Source organism: Phocoena phocoena, chromosome 4 (genome assembly GCF_963924675.1).
Source record: "Phocoena phocoena chromosome 4, mPhoPho1.1, whole genome shotgun sequence".
Classification (NCBI taxonomy): domain Eukaryota; kingdom Metazoa; phylum Chordata; class Mammalia; order Artiodactyla; family Phocoenidae; genus Phocoena; species Phocoena phocoena.
In genome coordinates, this window is record NC_089222.1 from 15,117,142 (window position 1) to 15,135,820 (window position 18,679).

At 40.3% G+C, this 18,679-nt stretch overlaps 1 pseudogene; it reads right to left on the minus strand.

Annotated features, from left to right (window-relative positions):
* Positions 1–372: 372 nt before the first annotated feature.
* On the minus strand, positions 373–1,153 carry LOC136122637 (ras-related protein Rap-1b-like; annotated as a pseudogene).
* Between the last annotated feature and the right edge of the window lie 17,526 nt (positions 1,154–18,679).

Here is an 18,679-nt window from a genome sequence, read left to right on the forward strand (position 1 = left end):
GAGCTCTTTGGGCTTTCTTTTATTATGGTAAAATAGTGGTGCTTTTAGGATTTACATTATTATACTCTCCAGTACAAAGTATGGGGTGTGTTCACCATTTTCATACATATACAACATTGGTGGATGAAAAATGTCTCTTAGCAGTAATACTGGATTGTAGCTTCTGATTTTACCAGCTGCATACTCTAGGACTATTATATAAGTAAAAATCTCTCTTGTGATACTGGAAAGTGATTAGAATGTGCAAACTGATGTAGTAGCTTTCACCTGCCTCTTAAAGTGCTCCGCCACAGAAAAGTTAACATGTTGGTAGGTTTAACAAAATTGGAATGCTGGCACCGTTGACGTGAGCAACAGTTCTTCAGACCTGGCTCAGAGCTGCAATGCATTTATCAATAGTATATTAAAGCATGACTTTTTGCAGTCCTTCATAGGCACTGGAGTTTTTCTGTAAATTTGTTGCGCTAGGTCATAAAAGATCTCATTAGCATTTATTTTATTTTGCAGAGGATTCTAAGACAGCATATTGTCTTGCTAGATGTTGACCTTGTTTCTTTCCTACAACTCTTTCATCTATAATCATTGGAACATCATCAGTGTGTTTAACTCGAAGAATCTGTTCTCTCAGACATTGTAAATCATTAAATGTGGACTCTGCTGTGATGGAATAAACTAATGTAAAGCTCTGTCCGTTTTTCTTGTTTTTTTTTTTTTTTTTTTGCGGTACGAGGGCCTCTCACCGCTGTGGCTTCACCCCTTGCGGAGCACCGGCTCCGGACACGCAGGCCCAGTGGCCATGGCCCACAGACCCACCCGCTCCGCGGAATGTGGGATCTTTCCGGACCAGGGCACGGACCCGTGTCCCCTGCATCGGCAGGCGGACTCTCAACAACTGTGCCACCAGGGAAGCCCTTTTTTTTTTTTGGCTTTGTCTGTCTTTCATGTACAAATCCCTCATTGCTGTAAATTGTTGCATTCCCGCAGTATCCCAGATTTCAAGCATACACTGTTGTGCATCTACTTCAGCTTGCTTTCCATAAAAATCTATCATAGGATCATATTTTTCAACAAAAATTTCTTGAACAAATTGTACAGTCAGAGCAGATTTTTCAACTCCTCCCGATCCAAGAACGACTAGCTTATACTCATGCATGTTGCAAACTTGTAAAACCTAGTACCTCTTGTGCTGTCACCGGGTCCCTGCAGCCAGCGTCGCCTCCTGCTCCCTCTGGGTCGCTGCTCCCAGAGTCACGCGGTCCTGCTGCTACTGCTGCCGCCGCAGATCCAGCTGGTTTACTGAAGCTGAAATTCTTGGACCTGATCAAATTCTGCTTTGTAAAGCCCTTCACCTCAGTGGAGGGTAGTGGCATCCAGACTCAATCTCTCATTTTCTCTGGAGCATCCCTGCAAGGCAGTGACCAGAAGAATGACTTCTGGCTTCCTTGGGGCCTCCCTGCACAATCTCACCCTTATTGCTCTCTCTCGATTCCGCTACCTCAGTCCCCTTGTACTCACCACTGTCCAGCCATGCTGGTTCATGTTTCGAGTCCCTTTATATCTGAAATAAGACCAGTGTATAACAAATCATAATTTCTTACTGCAAATATATAGTTTTAATTTTTTTCTCGTTAAACTTTATTTAGAAGTAACTCTGAAAACTTCAGAGGTAAGAATCTCTCCTCTATGGTATAAGGGGAAGAATATGGAGCTAGCAGTCAACCCCAGCTCTGCTCAATCAGTCTGACCTATGAGCAAAGCCCTGAATCTCTTTAGATCTTCCAACATTCATCTGTAGACAGAAAGAACCGAAATTGATGACCTCTCAAGACCTCTCTAACTTCAAACATTCAATTCAGAATAAACTTCTAAACAATGCTCTATATACACTAAGAGAAATTTCATCTTTAAAGGAACTGGAAGTAAATATTTCCAGAAGCAAATAGCTGTTTGTACATTTTCAAAGATATGTCAGACGTAGCTGTGTTAAAGCTTTTTCTGGAATGAAGCTCAGAGCAAATTTAATATTTAATCACTAATGATAAATTAACTAATTTTTAGCATACAGTTTTTGATCTTTTATTTTGATAATCTTGGTTTTCTTTTAAGTATCCTGCCTCAATACTATTTAGGAGTATGTGAACTATAAACTGTAAGGAGGTAACTAAAATATCCTACTAGCTCTGAAGGAAAACTACTTCAGGTTAAAGCTCCTTTACTGTGTGACCTGGAAACAGCAAGTTATTGCATTATTTTAATATTACTGTGAAGAATACAGCTCTCAAAGGGCCCTGATAAACTTTTAGGAAGCAAAATAAATTTGGGGAAAAAAGCAAGCATAAAGTTTTTGCTGATTTAACCTACTTCATATGGATTGAAATAGCTTCACTCTGTCTTATAATAATATTCTGCCATCGACCTGGATCCTCCACTCTACCTCACTTTGTGTGAGGGATGTTGGACACTAATTTCTATCTAGTCCCCTGAAGAAGGACCAGGGCTGAATGTCTCACTGTATCTCCAGTCTCTATGCCCAGGAATGGCCAGATCCCTGCTCCAAAACCAAACCCAGGGGCCAAAGCTCTGCTCTCTATGGACAAGTAGCCCAGGTGTCAGCTGCCTCCCTTCTCCAAATTCCTTGCATTACCTGTGAGTCTATTTCTTGAGGACAAGGAAACATAACTCTGAGGATAAAACTAAGAGCCCAGAGAGCAGAGTCAAGGGCCACGGAATTAATATTCTCAGATAGTAGTATTGAGCCCTGATAAGAAACTAGTCAAATGTTCCTTGTTGGATTGCAGAATTTGAGAATTTCAGTGGCTGCTGTGTGCAACCTGTTTTCCCTCTTTTGGAATGGGAGTGTCAATTGCAGTTACCCCATGCCTATCCCACTACAGTGGGACAGATAATCTCTTCAGTTCACAGGTCTTCAGATTGAGAAGATTAGTACTCAAGGAGCCGGATTTGAAGAACCAGACCCAGGGAACCTCATTTGCACTTAGACCTTGAGGCTGAACCTGATTTCATAATGGGGTGAGACTTCTGTAGGGACTTGGGAAGAGTAAATATATTTTGCACATGGAAGTAATGTAAACAATTGTGGTCAGAGGATATTGTGTTTTAAAACATGACCCCAAATTTCTTTATCACTCCTCCCATGGAAAAGTGGTGTCTGTGTCCCCGCTACATGATTCTGACCAGGGACCTGGAACTTCTACAGGAGAGTAGAGGTATCCAGGAGAGTATGGCAGAAGTAATGATGTGTTACTCCCAAGGTTAGGTCAGAAAGGGATATGCAGCTTCCACCTGCTTCTCTTGGTATTCTTCCTTTTGGATCCCAACCACCGTGCTGTGAGGAAGCCCAAGCTGCCATATGGAAAGGTCACGTGTAGGTATTCAGGCCAACAGTCCCAGCTAAAGTCTAACTACAAGATGTGAGTGATCAAGTCTTTAAGTCATTCTAGCTCTAGCTGTCAAGTCATCCTCAGCCTTCAAATCCTCCCAGTTGAGGCCCCAGACAATGTAGACAGAGACAAGCCGTCTCCGTCATGCTCCTTCCAAACTCCTGACACACAGAATTCCTGAGCATAAAAACTTTGGTTTTTACACCATTAACTTTGGGATGGTTTAATTTACTGCAGTACATAACCGGAACCACCTATCTATATTTGTAGTCACTGTTGTAGCTGCTGGGGCATTCCACCACTTCATGCTTCAACCAGGACTGGAGTTTGCAGTGCCATTGGGTCCTGTTCCTTTCCTGTCTTGCTATCTCCAACCACCATCACAACATATGAAGCCAAGATCCAGACCTTGTCCCTCCCCTTACTGGCTCTGATTTGACATGTTAAACTGCACTGCCTTATGGATGAAACCCAAGATAGCACAGAAACATAATCATGAGTAACATGATTATGAGTAGGCAGTAAATAAGGCAAAGGAAGAGTCTAATGGTTGACACTTGGCCATATGGGATGATGGGCTAAGCCTGAGACTTCCGAATTTTTTGTTTTGTTTTCATTTATCCTGGCACCTATATTTAGAAAGTTACGTTACATCTCCAGTTTCCATTTCATCCAGGACAAGGACCAATGACCAGTAGATGGTGAGTTTCTGGCAAATCACCAGCTTCATTTGACAGAACTCCACGCCAGATGCCATTGCCTCAGACTCCTCTAGACAAACTAGAATTCCCCATGAGGGAAAGAGAGCAGCTAGTAGCAATACTTTCAAATTTCCTTGTCAGCCAGCACCCACCATCCCTTCTACACAGTCTCAGTCTCCTTTGGGTCTGAGATAGCAAGACTTCAAGGAAAGTGAGATGTTCTTCTCAAAATGGAATCTGGCACATAGCCCCTACACCAGTGCCATCAGCTCCTGTTACAGTAATACATGTCACACATGTACTACAAAGTCTTCAAAATGACAGCAATGCCAACAAGAAGACCTATGTTTCGGGGAGGTCTGCAGGATTAGATGAAATAACCACTAGATTCACTAGATTGCCAGCTGCTAAATGTGACAGCAACTCCTTCCCACTGGCCTGAGACCTTGGATAGCATATCATAGAACCAGGTAACAAGGTCTGTGGAGGGCAATGTGGAAAACTGGGCAGCGGGTAGTGAGACTAAGGAGAAAAAGTGGAAATGGACAGATGGTGGATTCTGCAGCTGAGAGCTGATTCTTCAGTTTGACATGGTTGACATATAGATTTCAAATGGAACTTGGTAAAGGTCAAGTTGTTTGACCATAGACCAAACCCTTGCTCTCTATAAGGTCTTGAATTTTTATTTGGTTTGCTCTCACTACTGTTTCTTTACTTCCCAAGAACTTCAGAAGGAGCTTAGGCAGTTGGGGGAGGAAGAAAGTGGGAAATCAAAGAGAATTTAAGTCCTAGATCTAAACTTTGGGACCCTAAAATATTGTGTTATTTTTTTAAAAAGTGCCACTTCCAGGAACCCAGTTCTGTAAATAGTTTTCAGAAGTGAAGAGACTCACAGAGATTGGCTGATGAAATTTTCATTTGCCTCTAGCAAATATAATCAGAGCTGTCCTGCCACCACCAATTTGCAACCATAAAACCAAAAGAAGAAAAAGGAGTAAACAAGAACAACTCAGCACAGCTTCCAGGAACAAGAACATTTCCCAACTAACCATCTTTAATCAGCCCCATCCTGCCTCCTCCCACTGTGTCTCAATCTAATGTCATAATTCAACTGCAAATATACTTAATAGGAAACATCAGTCCTAATCCTATTTGTTCTGGAATCACTCAAAAACCACCAAGGTTTGGTCAGAATAGAAAAGAAAAACAATGAAAACTACAACTTTGTGCACATAAAATTACACTCAAGGATTCTGTACATCCCAACCATTTCAGCCACACCTTCTAATGAGGAGAATCTAACTTCTTCTGGGCAGGCTGGCACCTGGCTTCTGGCCTGATGGTAATTATTTGGTCTCCCTGACATGGCTTTGACTCTAAGCCAGAGCTGTTCATTGGAAATGTAATGTGAACTGTAAATGTGAGCTCCATATAAAATTTTAGGTTTTCCTACAGCCACATTTAAAAAGTAAAAAGAAACAGGTGAAATTAATTTGCATAATATATTTTAATCCTATATATGAAAAATATTGTCATTTCAATATTTAATCAATATGTGACTAGTGTGCAGGTAAGCCTGTCCTTATTTTTGTTCCTTTCTGATAGGAAGTGACTCTCCTGAGTTAAGCAAATGAAATGGGAACCCCCTGATCCCTGGAAGTAAGCTTGCCAGGTAAATTTTAAGACACGTAGTTAAATTTGAATTTCAGATAAACAATGAATACTTTTTTAGTATAAGTATGTCCCAAGTATTACATGGGACATACTTACATTACAAAAAATATTTCATAGTTTATTTGAAATTCAATTTAACTGGGCTTCCTGTATTTCTATTTGGCAAATCTAGCAACCTGAAAGGCGTTATTAGCATTGAGTCCTTCTTTAGCTAAAAAAGAGTATGTATGTAAGTGGTGAGTGAAGATAGCTCTCTCTTATGAGAACCACAATTAAGGTAATGGGCGGGGAACATGTCTTCAGGTGGCCAGTAGAGGTAGGAAGGGCCAAGATGTGTTCTACCTTGGCCCAGCATAGACAGGAAGGTACTGGCAAGCCCACAAAAGAAGGAGGAAATGGAGGCAAAGAGAGAAAATATGACCAGTACTTGGGACAACAGAAGATGATGGAGCACAAAGAAGTCAGAGGCAGGCGTGCTGGGAGAGTCCTTGTGCTCAGGGTGAGAAACACCCTTATCAAGAATGAGTAATGAGGGCACCTGCTAGGACTGTACACAGGCTGAGCAGCAGGTGGTGCTGACTCTCTGGAGCCTACTCCTCTCTACCCTGTTTTCTTCTCTTTCCATGAATTTGACAAAATATCTGTATCCCATAAGGATATACCTTTTGCAAGATGTTGATCTTAATGTGGCATCTGCTGCTTTCCAATTTGTTATGGATTTTCTTTAATAAAAAAAGTCTTTTATTTTCATTTTATGTGCTAAGAGCTCTAAAAATAGGTGAGGAGAGAAACACTGAGGTTGTTCAATTTATTCCTTTGTATGCTACGTGAGAGGGGTGAAATATGCCCCCCTCAAATTCCTAAAAATTCTAAAAGGGTAACCTGGTTAAAGCTAAGGGACATAGGGATTACAGAACTTTGAGGTGATGTGTTTTCAATTGCTAGGTGTTGAGTACTTATAAGACTCAGAGTTAAGATCCAGAGTGTCTGATACAGTAGATTGGTGCTGGGTCTCGAGAATTTGCATTTCTAACTATTTCTCGGGTGATGCTAACACTGCTGGTCCAGGGACCACACTTTAAGAACCATTGCCTTAAACAATGAGAGAGTCTCCACAGGAATTTAAATAATACCTGTTGAGACTTTTTGTTTTTTCATTTGTTAGCGACCAAAAGAATATATACTGCATCAGCAGTGGTCCTGCAGAGCCAGTGGTCTCTGTTGCTGCTGCTGATGGTGCAGCTGAATTATGTGGGTTTTCACATCATGAGTCAGATGGTTTAATTGAAGCTCTGGAGGTTGGAGGAGGAAGTGTCTAAAAGGTGATCCTTTGCAGTCCAAACCAGATGCTTACCACTCCTGGTCACGTCTGCTCTTTCTGCCCTATGTTGTTCATTGTGCTTCCTTCTAATCAGCCCTAAATTTCCCTAGTCTATCCCGCTGCCTCAGCCTCCAGCCAGTCCTACCCTGGGTCAGAAAGTTATCTTCCTTAGCCAATATTCAAGATGATTGGCACCCAAAAATTTGCTTTTGGTATAGGAAGCCTTCCATGCTCTTTTCCTGAGTATGGTGGTTAGAGGACCCACTTGGTAGTGACATCTTCCATTCCCTTGTTACATTTTTGTCTAGAAGGAGAGAGCCCATCAGTCCCAGACAAATGTGGAAGATAGAACTCTACATAAGGCCACTAACAATGAGACTCAGTGAGATTTTCAGCACTTACAAAAAGCATATCCTTCTTCTAACCTCTCCTGAGCCTATCCACTTCCTTCCCTGTAGGCTTCTGGGATGCAAGCCTATTCTCTCTTTCTCTTTAGGAATTTCGTCCTCTTAGAACTCTCTCCAAGACTTCCTGTCAACCCAGGTCCCCCGTGTCCATCCACGTTTAATTTAAGAACTTAATAACTAAGTTAAATGGAGTTATAAGGGATGTCCAAGATCAAACATAAAGAAACCACAGAGAAGCAGGGGGACAAGGCCTACACAAGGTCCCACCAGCTTGGAAAAGAAAGTCACACGTGTCCACCAAGATGATTGGACTCAATGTAAGCTTCCTGATTCCTTGGAATGGAGACCCTAGGAAGAAAGAGAAGTCCTCAAAAAGAGACAAGACTGGTTTCCCCCCTTCCTGTTAGGGAAGGCTCTGTGACCCGTCCTGGCCACTGCGGTGTCTTCTGCTGAGACTTCTGATTTCTTTGCTGAGACTTTCCATTTTTCATCTGTTTCAAGTGTGTTCATGGGCAGTTGCTAGTTGGAGCTTTTTTTTTTTTTTTTTGCTTCAAAATCATTGTTAGGGGAGACCTTCAAGATGGCTGAAGCATAAGACGTGGAGATCAACTTCCTCCCCACAAATACATCTGAAATACATCTATATATGGAACAACTCCTAAAGAACACCTACTGAACGCTGGCAGAAGACCTCAGACTTCCCAAAAGGCAAGAAACAGCCCACGGACCTGGGTAGGCCAAAAGAAAAAAGAAAAAACAGAGACAAAAGAATAGGGATGGGACCTGCACCAGGGAGAGGGACCTGTGAAGGAGGAAAAGTTTCCACACACTAGGAAGCCTCTTCCTTGGTGGAGAAGGGGGTGGTGGTGGCAAGGGGGAAGCTTTGGAGCCACAGAGGAGAGCGTAGCAACAGGGGTGCAGAGGACAAAGCAGAGAGATTGCCTCACAGAGGATCAGTGCTGACTAGGACTCACTGGCCCAAGAGGCTTGTCTGCTCACCTGCCGGGGCGGGTGGGGGGGGGGGGTGAGAATTGAGGCTCAAGCTTCAGAGGTCAGATCCCAGGGAGAGGACTAGGGTTGGCTGCATGAACACAGCCTGAAGTAGACTAGTAGCCACAGCTAAATAGGAGGGAGACCGGGAAAACATCTGACCTGCCTAAGAAGGAAGAGATCACTGTTTCGGGATGCGTGAGGAAAGGGGATTCAGAGCACCACCTAAATGACCTCCAGAGATAGGCATGAGCCGTGGCTATCAGCGCGGACACCAGTGACAGGTATGAAATGCTAAGTCTGCTGCTGCAGCCACCAAGAAGCCTGTGTGCAAGCATAGGTCACTATCCGCACCTCCCCTCCTGGGAGCCTGTGCAGCGCAACACTGTGGGACAGTGACAATTTCTCCAGGAGAACACACTGTGTGCCTCAGGCTGTTGCAATGTCACGCTGGCCTCTGCTGCCACAGGCTCACCCTGCAGTCCGTAACAATCCCTCCCCCTGGCCTGAGTGAGCCAGAGCCCCCTAATCAGCTGCCACTTTAACCCCATCCTGTCTGATCGAAGAACAGAGACCCTTAGGCGACCTACACACAGAGGCGAGGCCAAATCAAAAACTGAGCTCTGCGAACAAAGGAGAGAAAGGGAAAGCTCTCCCAGCAGTCTCAGGAGCAGCAGATTAAATTTCCAAAATCAACTTGATTTACCCTGCGTCAGTGGAATACCTGAATAGACAATGAATCATCCGAAAATTGAGGCAATGGCCTTTGGGAGCAACAACATATGTATATTATTCCTTTATCTCTTTCTGTGAGTGTGTATGTATATGCTTCTTTGGGTGATTTTGTCTGTATAGCTTTGCTTTTACCATTTGTCCTAGGGTGCCATCTGTCCTTTTTTTTTTTTTTAGTATAGTTACACTTCTTATCATTGGTGGATTTGTTTTTTGGTTTGGTTGCTCCCTTCTTTCTTTCCTTTTTAAAATTACTTAAAAATTTTTTTTATTTTTAATAATTATTTTTATTTTAATAACTTTATTTTATATATATATATATTTTTCCCCTTTTATTCTGAGCCATATGGCAGACAGGCCTTAGTGCTTTGACCAGGTGTCAGGCCTGTGCCTCTGAGGTGGGATAGCCAGGTTCAGGACATCGGTCCACAAGAGACCTCCCAGCTCCACGTAATTATCAAACGATGTAAACATCCCAGAGATCTCCATCTGAACGCCAAGACCCAGCTCCATTCAACGACCAGCAAGCTACAGTGCTGGACACCCTATGCCAAACAACTACCAAGACAGGAACACAATCTCACCCATTAGCAGAGATGCTGCCTACAATCATGATAAGGTTACAGAAATCCTATAACACACCACCAGACGCAGACCTAACCACAAGAAAAGCAAGATCCAGCCTCATCCATCAGAACACAGGCAGTACTCCCCTCAACCAGGAAGCCTACACAACCCACTGAGCCAACCTTAGCCATTGCAGGCAGACACCAAAAACAATGGAAACTATGAACTGGCATCCTGTGAAAAGGAGACCCCAAACACAGTAAGATAAGCAAAATGAGAAGACAGAGAAACACACAGCACATGAAGGAGCAAGGTAAACACCCACCAGACCAAACAAATGAAGAAGAAATAGGCAATCTACCTGAAAAAGAATTCAGAATAATGATAGTAAAGATGATCCAAAATCATAGAAATAGAATGGAGAAAATACAAGAAACGTTAAACAAGGACCTAAACGAACAAAAAAGCAAGCAAACAATGATGAACAACACAGCAAATGAAATTTAAAATTCTCTGGAAAGAAAAAAAAAGCAAGAATAAAAATAGAAAAAAAATTCTCTAGAAGGAATCAATAGTAGAATAACTGAAGCCAAAGAATGGATACGTGACTTGGAAGATAAAATAGTGGAAATAACTACCACAGAGCAGAATAAAGAAAAAAGATGAAAATAATTGAGGACAGTCTCAGAGACCTCTGGGACAATATTAAAAGCACCAACATTCGAAATATAGGGGTCCCAGAAGAAGAAGAGAAAAAGAAGGGACTGAGAAAATATTTGAAGAGATTATAGTTGAAAACTTCCCTAATATAGGAAAGGAAGGAATTAATCAACTCCAGGAAGAGCAGAGAGTCCCATACAGGATAAATCCAAGGAGAAACATGCCACGACCCATATTAATCAAACTATCAAAATATTAAAAGCAGCAAGGGAAAAACAACAAATAATATACAAGAGAATCCCCATAAGGTTAACAACTGATCTTTCAGCAGAAACTCTGCAAGCCAGTGGGCGTGGCAGGACATATTTAAAGTGATGAAAGGGAAAAACCTACAACCAAGATTATTCGACTCAGCAAGGATCTCATTCACATTCTACAGAGAAATTAAAATCTTTACAGACAAGCAAAAGCTGAGAGAATTCAGCACCACCAAACCAGCTTTACAACAAATGCTCAAGGAACTTCTTGTGGCAGGAAACACAAGAGAAGGAAAAGACTTACAATAATACACACAAAACAATTAAGAAAATTGTAATAGGAACATACATATTGATAATTACCTTAAAGGTAAATGGATTAAATGCTCCCACCAAAAGACACAGACTGGCTGAATGGATAAAAAAAACAAGACCCGTATATATGCTGTGTACAAGAGACCCACTTCAGACCTAGGGACACATACAGACTGAAAGTGAGGGGATGGAAAAAGATATGCCATGCAAATGGAAATCAAAAGAAAGCTGGGGTAGCAATTCTCATATCAAACAAAATAAACTTTAAACAAAGACTATTATAGGAGACAAGGAAGGACACTACATAGCGATCAAGGTATCAATCCAAGAAGAAGGTACAACAATTGTAAATATTTATGCACCAAACATAGGAGCACCTCAATACATAAGGCAAATGCTAACAGGCACAAAAGGGAAAATCGACAAAAACACAATCATTGTAAGGGACTTTAACACCCCACTTTCACCAATGGACAGATCATCCAAAATTAAAATAAGAAAACACAAGCTTTAGATGATACATTAAACATCATGGACTTTTATAGGACATTCCACCCAAAAGCAGCAGAGTACACCTTCTCTCAAGTGCCCATGGAACATGCTCCAGGATAGATCACATTGTGGGTCACAAATCAAGCCTTGGTAAATTTAAGGAAATTGAAATCGTATCAAGTATCTTTTCCAACCACAATGCTATGACACTAGATATCAATTACAGGAAAAAATTTGTAACAAATACAAACAAAGAGTGGCTAAAACATACACAACATAATAACCAAGAGATCATGGAAGAAATCAAAGAGGAAATCAAAAACTACCTAGAAATAAATGACAATGAAAACACGATGACCCAAACCTATGGGATGCAGCAAGAGCCATTCAAAAAGGAAGTTTATAGCAATACAATCCTACCTCAAGAAAAAAGAATCATCTCAAATAAACAACCTAACTTAACAACTAAAACAACTAGAGAAAGAAGAACAAAATAACCCCAAAAGTAGCAGAAGGAAAGAAATCAAAGATCAGATCAGAAATAAATGAAAGAGAAATGAAGGAAAAGATAGCAAAGATCAATAACTCTAAAAGCTGGTTCTTTGATAACATAAACAAAATTGATAAACCATTAGCCAGACTCATCAAGAAAAAAAGGGAGAAGACTCAAATATATAGAATTAGAAATTAAAAAGGAGAAGTAAAAACTGACACTGCAGAAATACAAGAGATCATGAGAGATAACTACAAGCAACTCTATGCCAATAAGATGGACAACCTGGAAGAAATGGACAAATTCTTAGAAATGCACAACCTGCGAAAATTGCCTCACGAAGAAATAGAAAATATGAACAGACCAATCACAAGCACTGCAGTTGAAATTGTGATTAAAAATCTTCCAACAAACAAAAGCCAAGGACCAGATGGCTTCACAGGCGAATTCTATCAAACATTTAGAGAAGAGCTAACACCTATCCTTCTCAAACTCTTCCAAAATATAGCAGAGGGAGGAACACTCCCAAACTCATTCTACGAGGCCACCATCACCCTGACACCAAAACCAGACAAGGATGTCACCAAGAAAGAAAACTACAGGCAAACATCACTGATAAATATAGAGGCAAAAATCCTCAACAAAATACTAGCAAACAGAATCCAACAGCACATTAAAAGGATGATACACCATGATCAAGTGGGGTTTAATCCAGGAATGCAAGGCTTCTTCAATATACTCAAATCAATCAATGTGATACACCATACAACAAACTGAAAGAAAAAAATCCATATGATCATCTCAATAGATGCAGAGAAAGCTTTCGACAAAACTCAACACCCATTTATGATAAAACACCCTCCAGAAAGTAGGCATAGAGGAAACTTTCTTGAACATAATAAAGGCCATATATGACAAACCCACAGCCAACATTGTCCTCAATGGTGAAAAACTGAAACAATTTCCACTAAGATCAGGAACAAGACAAGGTTGCCCACTCTCACCACTCTTATTCAACATAGTTTTGGAAGTTTTAGCCACAGCAATCAGAGAAGAAAAGGAAATAAAAGGAATGCAAATCCAAAAAGAAGTAAAGCTGTCACTGTTTGCAGATGACATGATACTATACATAGAGAATCCTAAAGATGCTACCAGAAAACTACTAGAGCTAATCAATGAATTGGGTGAAGTAGAAGGATACAAAATTAATGCACAGAAGTCTCTGGCATTCCTATACACTAATGATGAACAATCTGAAAATGAAATCAAGAAAACACTCCCATTTACCATTGCAACAAAAAGAATAAAATATCTAGGAATAAACCTACCTAAGGAAACAAAAGATTTCTATGCAGAAAATTATAAGACACCGATGAACGAAGTTAAAGATGATACAAATAGATGGAGAGATATACCATGTTCTTGGATTGGAAGAATCAACATTGTGAAAATGACTGTACTACCCAAAGCAATCTACAGATACAATGTAATACCTATCCAACTACCACTGGCATTTTTCACAGAACTAGAACAAAAGAAGTTCACAATTTGTATTGAAACACAGAAGACCCCAAATAGCCAAAGCAATCTTGAGAACAAAAAACGGAGCTGGAAGAATCAGGCTCCCTGACTTCAGGCTATACTACAAAGCTACAGTAATCAAGACAGTATGGTACTGGCACAAAAAACAGAAAGATAGATCCAGGGAAGAGGATAGAAAGCCCAAAGATAAACCCACGCACACATATGGTCACCTTATCTTTGATAAAGCAGGCAGGAATGTACAGTGGAGAAAGTGGTGCAAGGAAAACTGGACAGGTACATGGAAAAGTATGAGATTAGAACACTCCTTAGCACCATACACAAAAATGAGGTCATAATGGATTAAAGACTATAGAACTCTTAGAGGAAAACATAGGCAGAACACTCTATGACATAAATCACAGCAAGATCCTTTTTGACCCACCTCCTAGAGAAATGGAAATTAAAAAAAAAATAAACAAATGGGACCTAATGAAACTTCAAAGCTTTTGCACAGCAAAGGAAACCTTAAACAAGACCAAAAAACAACCCTCAGAATGGGAGAAAATATTTGCAAATGAAGCAACTGACAAAGGATTAATCGCCAAAATTTATAAGCAGCTCATGCAGCTCAATAACAAAAAAACAAACAACCCAATCCAAAAGTGGACAGAACGTCTAAATTGACATTTCTCCAAAGAAGATATAGAGATTGTCAACAAACACATGAAAGAATGCTCAACACCATTAAATCATTAGAGAAATGCAAGTCAAAACTACAAAGAGATATCATCTCACACCAGTCAGAATGGCCATCATCAAAAAATATACCAACAATAAATGCTGGAGAGGGTGTGGAGAAAAGGGAACACTCTTGCACTGCTGGTGGGAAAGTGAATTGGTACCACCACTATGGAGAACAGCTTGGAGGTTCCTTAAAAAACTACAAAGAGAACTACCATATGACCCAGCAATCCCACTATTGGGCATATACTCTGAGGAAACCATAATTCAAAAAGAGTCATGTACCAAAATGTTCATTGCAGCTCTATTTACAATAGCCCAGAGAAGTGTCCATCATTGGATGAATGGATAAAGAAGATGTGACACATATATACAATGGAATATTAACCCTAAAAAGAAATGAAATTGAGTTATTTATAGTGAGGTGGATGGACCTAGAGTCTGTCATACAAAGTGAAGTAAGTCAGAAAGAGAAAGACAAATACCGTATGCTAACACATATATATGGAATATAAGAAAAAAATGTCATGAAGAACCTAGGGGTAAGACGGGAATAAAGACACAGACCTACTAGAGAATGGACTTGAGCATATGGTGAGGGGGAAGGGTATGCTGTGACAAAGTGAGAGAGTGGCATGGACATATATACACTACCAAATGTAAAATAGATAGCTAGTGGGAAGCAGCCGCATAGCACAGGGAGATCAGCTCAGTGCTTTGTGACCACCTGGATGGGTGGGATACGGAGGGTGGGAGGGAGACAGACGCAAGAGGGAAGAGATATGGGAACATATGTATATGTATAACTGATTCACTTTGTTATAAAGCAGAAACTAACACACCATTGTAAAGCAATTATACTCCAATAAAGATGTAAAAAAATAGTTATTTTATGACAAGGGCCAACAGACACACACAAGACCACAAAATGATCAGTTGAGGGGTGAACTTTTACTCTAAACAAATCTTATATAAAATTTTGCCTCAAATAAGCTAACATTTTAACAAGGCTCGATTACAAATATTTCCCTTTATATCAATATCATCAGTCAATATTATTGCATGCCCAACATTCCATAAGGCACTGAGAGCCAAATAATAGAATCATAAGGAGGTAGCAAGTCAGAGAGTTTTAACACAGCAGTCCTACCTGGGAACAAGTAATATACCTATTGATGAATCTCCACTCCAACCCCGACTCTTGCTATCAGAGGCTCACTTGGTGCTTTTATAGCTCTTTGTCTACCAAGGATCATGATTTTTTTTTCCTACAAATATTTGTTCATTGTAATGGATTGTATGCGACACCATCCAGATATCCCTTCATGACCTACAGAGTTTATTTGCCCCAGCTCTCGGGAATTTGTTGTCTGACATCACTCAGCTGTCAATTCCTTTGAGAACTGCCACTGGAGAAGAGAGGTGTTTTTTTTTTGTTTGTTTTGTTTTTTTTAAGTCTCTGAAATGTGCACATTGATACCTTTTATTTTCTTTAACATCTTTATTGGAGTATAATTGCTTTACAAAGGTGTGTTAGTCTGTACTTTATAACAAAGTGAATCAGCTATACATATACATATATCCCCATATCTCTTCGCTCTTGCACCTCCCTCCCACCCTCCCTGTCCTACCCCTCTGGGTGGTCACAAAGCACTGAGCTGATCTCCCTGTGCAATGCGGCTGCTTCCCACTGGCTATCAGTTTTACATTTGGTAGTGTATATATGTCCATGCTACTCTCTCACTTTGTCCCAGCTTACCCTTCCCCCTCCCTGTATCGTCAAGTGCATTCTCTAGTAAGTCTTCTTCTTTATTCCCGTCCTGCCCCTAGGTTCTTCATGACTTTTTTTTCTTTTTTAGATTCCATATATATGTGTTACCATACAGTATTTGTTTTTGTCTTTCTGACGTATTTCACTCTGTATGACACACTGTAAGTCCATCCACCTCAGTACAAATAACTCAATTTCGTTTCTTTTTATGGCTAATATTCCATTGTATATATGTGCCACATCTTCTTTATCCATTCATCTGTTGATGGACACTCATGTTGCTTCCATGCCCTGGCTATTGTAAATAGAGCTGCAATGAACACTGTGGTACATGACTCTTTTTGGATTATGGTTTTTGCACGGTGTATGCCAAGCACTGTGATTGCTGGGTCACATGGTAGTTTTTATCAGTTTTCTAAGGACCCTCCATACTGTTCTCCATAGTGGCTGTATCAATTTACCTTCTCACCAACAGTGCAAGAGGGTTCCCTTTTCTCCACAGCCTCTTCAGCATTTATTGTTTGTATATTTTGTGATGATGGCCATTCTGACTGGTGTGAGATTATATCTCATTGTAGTTTTGATTTGCATTTCTCTAATGATTAATGATGTTGAGCATTCTTTCATGTGTTTGTTGACAATCTCTATATCTTCTTCGGAGAAATATCTATTTAGGTCTTCTGCCCATTTTTAGTTTGGCTTTTTTTTTTTTTTTTATGATATTGAGCTGCATGAGCTCCTTGTGAATTTTGGAGATTAATCCTTTGTCAGTTGCTTTATTTGTAAATATTTTCTCCCATTCTGAGGGTTGGCTTTCGTCTTCTTTATGGTTTCCTTTGCTGCACAAAATCTATTGTTTCATTAGGTCCAATTTGTTTATATTTCAATTTTTTTAACAGGTGGGTTATAAAGGATCTTGCTGTGATTTATGTCATAGAGTGTTCTGCCTATTTTTTCCTCAAAAAGTCTTATAGCCTCTGGCTTGAAATTTAAGTCTTTAATCCTTTTTTTTTTTTTTTTGCGGTACGCGGGCATCTCACTGTTGCGGCCTCTCACTGTTGCAGCCTCTCCCATTGCGAAGCACAGGCTCCAGACGCGCAGGCCCAGTGGCCATGGCTCACAGGCCCAGCTGCTCAGCGGCATGTGGGATCTTCCCGGACCGGGGCACGAACCCGTGTCCCCTGCTTCGGCAGGTGGACTCTCAACCACTGCGCCACAAGGGAAGCCCAAAGTCTTTAATCCATTTTGAGTTTATTTTTGTGTATGGTGTTAGGGAGTGTTCTAATTTCATTCTTTTACATGTAGCCGTCCAATTTCCCAGAGCCACTTAATGAAGAGGCTGTCTTTTCGCCATTGTATATCATTGTCTCATTTATCAAAAATAACGGACCATATGTGCGTGGGTTTACCTCTGGGCTGTCTATCCTGTTCCATTGATCTATATGTCTGTTTTTGTGCCAGTACCATACTGTCTTGATTACTGTCGCTCTCTAGTATAGTCTGAAGTCATGGAGTCTGATTCCTCCAGCTCCGTTTTTCTTTCTCAAGATTGCTTTGGCTATTTGGGGTCTTTTGTGTTTCCATACAAATTGTGCAATTTTTTGTTCCAGTTCTGTGAAAAAGGTCAGGGGTAGTTTCAGAGGGATTGAACTGAATCAATAGATTGCTTTGGATAGTATAGTCATTTTTACAATGTTGATTCTTCCAATCCAAGAATATGGTTATCTCTCCATCTATTTGTATCACCTTTAATTTCTTTCATCAGTTTCTTACAGTTTTCTGCATACAGGTCTTTTGTCTCCTTAGGTAAGTTTATTCCTAGGTATTTATTCTTTTTGTTGCAATGAAACATGAGAGTGTTCCCTTAATTTCACTTTCAGATTTTTCATCGTTAGTATTCAGGAATGCAAGAGATTTCTGTGCATTAATTTTGTATCCTGCTACTTTAGCAAGTTCATTGATTATCTCTAGTAATTTTCTGGTAACATCTTTAGGATTTTCTATATATAGTATCATGTCATCTCCGAACAGTGACAGTTTACTTCTTATTTTCCGATTTGGATTTCTTTTATTTATTTCTTTCTCTTCTCTTGATTGTTGTGGCTAAAACTTCCAAAACAATGCAGAAAAATAGTGGTGAGAGTGGACAACCTTGTCTTGTTCCTGATCTTAGTGTAAATCGTTTCAGTGTTTCACCATTGAGGACGATGTTGGCTGTGGGTTTGTCATATATGGCCTTTATTATGTTGAGGAAAGTTCCCTCTGTGCCTACTTTCTGGAGGGTTTTTATCCTAAAAGGGTGTTGAATTTTGTTGAAAGCTTTCTCTGCATTTATTGAGATTTTCATATGGTTTTTCTCCTTCAGTTTGTTAATATGGTGTATCACATTGATTGATTTGCATATATTGAAGAATCCTTGCATTCCTGGGATAATCCCCACTTCATCATAATGTATGATCCTTTCAATGTATTTTTGGATTCTGTTTGCTACTATTTTGTTGAGGATTTTTGCATCTATGTTCATCAGTGATATTGGCCTGTATAGTAGGCCTTTCTTTCTGACATCTTTTTCTGGTTTTGGTATGAGAGTCATGGTGGCTTCACAGAATGAGTTTGGGAGTGTTCCTCCCTCT